Here is a 5,290-nt window from a genome sequence, read left to right as displayed (position 1 = left end):
ACAGCCGTCTGGAGCAGCTCTCCAGCTCGTCGTATTTCCATTGCTGTCGGCGATTCGCCTTCGACTGGTACAGCCACCAACCGTGTTGCTGCAGCAATCATATTATCCAAAGGGTTAGAATAATGACCCGGTAGAGTCGGTACATACTGAGGCGGAGTGGTATTCAAACGGGGTGGCTCCGTCATACGCGCCTGAACCGGCGCCCCAGCCCCAGGTGTCTCAACCCGGTTTATCTCCGGCGGGTTACTGGGCCCCGCTCCAGGCGTGTTAAAGAGGTTCCTTGCCTCGTAAACTGAAGGTAGATGAGACCGATACCTTCTCCTCATGACCTCATTTGAAGCGTTTTGATCCATCATGAGCCGGAAAGACTCTGACTGAATCGGCTGTGCCTGAGCATCCAAAGCGGCCCGCTCCATGGCCATCCTGGTGTTCTCCGCGTTCGGCTCCTCCTTGGCTTGTGGTATCTCGTCATGCAACTTTGCAACCTCCGCGTTATGCTGAACTTGATTTGCCGGGTTAGCCTCCGCCGCTAACAATGTTGTCAGCTTGTCCAGCAAGTCGGTCAAGGCAAGGCCGGCGGGCACACAAGGCCTCCTGCCCCGGCTGCCATTGCTGCTGCTAACCCGGAGATCATCGCTGCTGTAGTCGAAGAATTCTGTATTGGCTGTGTACCATCCATGAAAATCGCGACCCTATTTGGCGGCTCATAGGGCTCCGGAACACTGTCACCATCGTACTAGCCCTCAAGCCAGCCATCTTGCAGTTGGTACAGCGACTCAGTTTTGCCAGTGGACGACTCACCATCAGAGTAAACGATCGTCTCACCACCAGACACAGATCTCTCAGATTCCGCTCCATGGATGAATCCCACGAAGGCACGCTTAATGGAGGGCTGAACTCCGGCGGGTCTTGCACACTGAGCCGTATCGATGATGTCGGTGCAGATGTCTGGCTCAGGGCCCGGTTCGCCGATCTTGCCGATGAAGATGTGGATTCCGCCGAAGGTGACCCGGTACCCGTACTCAATTGAGCCGGCCTCGGGGCCCCAGCCTGCATCGTTGATGTAGAGCTTGCCGCGACGACTCTTTGTCATCCGGCCCATAGCGTATCCCTTGATCCCTTTGAAGTTGCCCTTCAAGAACATGAAACTACCATGCGCTGGCCCCACGGTCGGTGCCAACTGTCGTGGAATTGTCACGGCAGATGTCCTAGTGTGAGGACTTATTCGTGGAGCCACTGCAACTAGGTTAGCTTAAAGGGGTTGAACGGGACAAATTACGCAGAGAGTTTATACTAGTTCGGCCCCTTGCGGTGAAGGTAAAGGCCTAATCCAGTTTGAGGTGGTATTGCTTATATCTCAATTACCAGGGAGCGAATACGCTTGACCTAGCTTTAGATCTCTTGTTTCTTGCCCTAAACCGCCGCAGGGTCGTCCCTTTATATACACAGGTTGACGCCCTGCGGCTTACAGAGTCCCGGCCGACTCATAAACATCGTGTCCAGCTCGGTGATTAATTACCCTTGCCTTACAATTCAAGTCATACATATATGGCGGTTTACAGCTATGGGCCTTAAATCGCCTCTTGGGCTTTGGGCCCTTAGTAAGTCTGCTTCATGAACCGCCATCTTCAATATCGTCATGGGCTTCATCTTGATGAACCGCCATAGGTATAACCCGGCCCCTCCTAGGCGGGTCATACCTAATAGCTATATCCCCAACAGTATGGCTTGACCCTATTTGGACTTTACACGTTTTTTCACTGAAGGTTCATGAAGAGCCCTCCACTATATGGTTGCAGCAGGGACCCTTTCAAGGCTGGCTTTCCCCTTCTTTACGGACAATCATCAAATACCCCTATCAAAGGATTTGTTACTAAGGAGAAACGGTGAAGACATGCGGTGGGGCACCACTGGAGTCTTTCAAACATTACTTTTCGGCCCCCTGTTAAACTTTCCCTTATGTAAATTTTTAGGCATGTAACATGACCTTTATATTTATGGAATTATGTGTCGAAACACGCCTCAACGTACTGATAAGGATATAAAGGAAGCTGATGATTACTACCCCTTTTCTTTTTTTGGGTTTTTATATTGTCTTCTTATCATCCATATTCCCTCTTTGCTTTCAACCGACGTTCGCACTTCGGCATGGCCTTTATACCAGGGGCTGTATTCGGCCCTGCAAACTCTTAAGACCAAACACCTATAGGGAACTCTTCGGCGTCCCGGATAGTGCACTATATGCATCGGCTCCGAATCATGTCTTTGGTCTATAGTTGGGTTGCCCGGCTCCTGTGTTTACCACCTTACGTTCCACAAGTTTGACTAAGGTAGTAAAGGGAGAACTACTGCGATTGTATTTCCGGTTCGTCCAGTCAAGTACCTCAGTAGAGAAAGCCAAAAACTGACTGTCATGATATGCGAGAGCTGGCAATGATCCGGTGACTTACTGTCATACTACGAATCGTTCGCGATTTATGCCATGTTATACGAGGGGCTGGGATTCGACCAAGCCGTGTTGCACAGGCGCCGTACTCCGGATTGCCGTTCACGCAACAGGGGCTAGTACTTAGCACCACCAATGGACTCCTATGGCTAAGTGAGGATAATAAAGCCGCATAGTCTGATTGCCTAGTTCATCTAGCGGACGCCTCCTCCACGGACCAAGACGTTGGATAAAGAGCGGACACGCGTTTGTGAACGCCCCGGAAATACTTTCACGGGGGCGGAAGCCGATGACTGGCAATCTTCACATATAAAACGGCCGAACAGGAGGATAAACTGACCAAATCATAAGGTGCAAGCATAAATATTTAACATCATGAGTTCATTACATGGTCTTTGCAAACCAAACTCCACTACTCAAATATGATATCCTTTGAACATTGGCCCTCTACAATTCGGGCTCCCTCCAGGACCTCGCCGAAGTGCCTCTCCGGCCTTTGGTGATCCTTGCCTTCGGGCGGCCCTGCGGTGGCAATTTCGGTGGCCTTCATCTTCACCCATTGCACCTTGATGCGGGCAAAGGACATCCGGGCACCTTCTATGCAGGCCGACCACTTTATGGCATCGATCCGGGGACAAGCATTGACTAGCCCCCTCACGAGTCCGAAGTAGCTGCTAGGTATGGGCTTGGCTGGCCAAAGACAGAATATTACATCCTTCATGGCCAACCCGGCCACCCTATGCAGCTCAGCTAGCTGCTTTAGCTGATCAATGAGGGGCACCGGATGCTCGGGCGCAAGGTACTACGACCAGAACAGCTTCTCCCTCGAGATCCCCTCTTCGGCTCGGAAGAACTCCGTGACGTCGGCGACACTCCTGGGCAGATCCGCAAACGCGCCTGGAGAACTCCAAACTCAGGTCAGCAAGATGTATCTCCTACTTACAAATTTTCTCTGTAGAAGAAAGGCCTTACCAGCCGCTATCTGCCTCGCCTCCTGGATCTCCTGGCAAGCGCCCTGGGCTTCAACCCGGGCCTCCTTCACTCTCTGGAGAGCTTTAGCGAGTTCGGAGGCTTGACCCGAAGTCTTCTGCTCCAAGGACTCACACTTAGTTATGGCGTTCTTGAGCTATTGTCCGACCTCGCCCAACCGCGGCTCATAGTTCGCTCTGCCTTAAAGTCCTTCACCGCTTTGTTAGCTGCCGTCCTGCTGACCTCCGCCTCCTTTTTGGCTTGGTCAAGTGCGCTCTTGAGGGACTCGACCTCGGCTGCGCCAACTATGAGTATAATCATAAAACTCAGTAAGTTAAAAGAGTTAGCACACATATCACTTCGGGTATGTAAAAGTGTCGCATACCTTGCATTTTGTCAAACCGCTTGTTGACGCCGTTGAGCTCCTCATCGGCTAGTCGAAGCTTTTGATTGAGCTCGGAAACTTCTGCGGCTTGGGCAGTAGCCGCCAACATGGATGCCTGTCTCACACATTAACATAGTGTGTTCATACTTTGACTAGGGATCCTCTGTCCGGTTTGTTCTAATCCGGACAGAGTCTCAGGGGCTACTGTCTATACATGGGTATAACCTTGTATATGAAAAACTTGTTAGAGAATTACATCGCATACCTCAAAGCCCGTCAGTAGGCTATGTGGCACCCCAGCTCAGAGAAACCGGAATGCCCCGTATTCCAGCCCAGAGATTGAGGAGAAGTCTTCTGGAATACGACACTACTTCGCATAGAACAAATCAGCTCTTTATTACAATATATATGGGTACAAGGGGATTACATCAGCACGGCGACACTATGCCTGCCACGGTTGCTCTATGCAAGCAGTAGAACAACACGAAGCAGTGGAATAACTCTAGCAGCCGAACAGCGACGACGGTGATGAACTCCACTCCACAGGGACTCTGCCTGGAACACTTATCCTAGCTCACAAACAAGGAATCCATGGCAAACAAGCAATCAAATCCGGCATGACCTGCAAACTGGCATGACACGCCAGGTCAGTACATTGAATGTACTTCGCTCACAACAATCAAGAGCAATCAAGACAAACAACAACATGGAAATTACACGTTAATAAGGATTAACTTGATATTTTCAGATCAACCATAGGATGAACAAGCTGAACACGATACAGCTAGAACAATATGAGCATGGCATGAACATATGAACATGATGATACTAACATGCAACATGATGAAGCTATCATGCACCGACTTACTCTGCTCGGGTTACCTCGTAACCATCAAATACATCAGCTTACCATCACAGACATCACACGATCATCTCAGGATCCAATCAAGCTTGGTATTACCGTACCATAGTAATCATTACATGACCACAAGGAGCTTGCACTACTAGGGAAAACCTTATACACAGCATCTTAGCAGTAGCGCTGGACAAAATCATGCGCTACTGCTACTTAGTAGCAGTGCACGTAAATAAACCGCGCTACTGCTATAACTTTAGCAGTAGCGCGTACTACCAAAATGCGCTGCTGCTATGTTTGAACTGGGCGCACATGGCTAGCCCAACTTAGCAGTAGCGGGTATCCTCGCCCAGCGCTACTGCTATTCTCCTTAGCTGTAGTGCTTTTCTCGCACACGCGCTACTACTAACCCTACCTTATCCTCCCCACGTGGCCAAACCGATACCCGTCGTACGCCGTCGCCGTCGTCCGTCCTCCACCGAGGTACTCCCTCCTTCTCTCCCTCCTCCTCCCACCGCGCCCTCCTCCCTCATCCTCCCACCGCCCCTCCCTCCTCCTCCTCCGGCCGGCCCCTCCCCCTCCTCCTCCGGACGCCCCCTCCCCCTCCTCTCTCCTCCCTCCCTCCCTTGTCTCT

The sequence above is a fragment of the Triticum aestivum genome, unplaced genomic scaffold, assembly GCF_018294505.1.
Source record: "Triticum aestivum cultivar Chinese Spring unplaced genomic scaffold, IWGSC CS RefSeq v2.1 scaffold27977, whole genome shotgun sequence".
In the NCBI taxonomy this organism is placed as follows: domain Eukaryota; kingdom Viridiplantae; phylum Streptophyta; class Magnoliopsida; order Poales; family Poaceae; genus Triticum; species Triticum aestivum.
Note: the sequence above shows the minus strand (reverse complement) of the source record.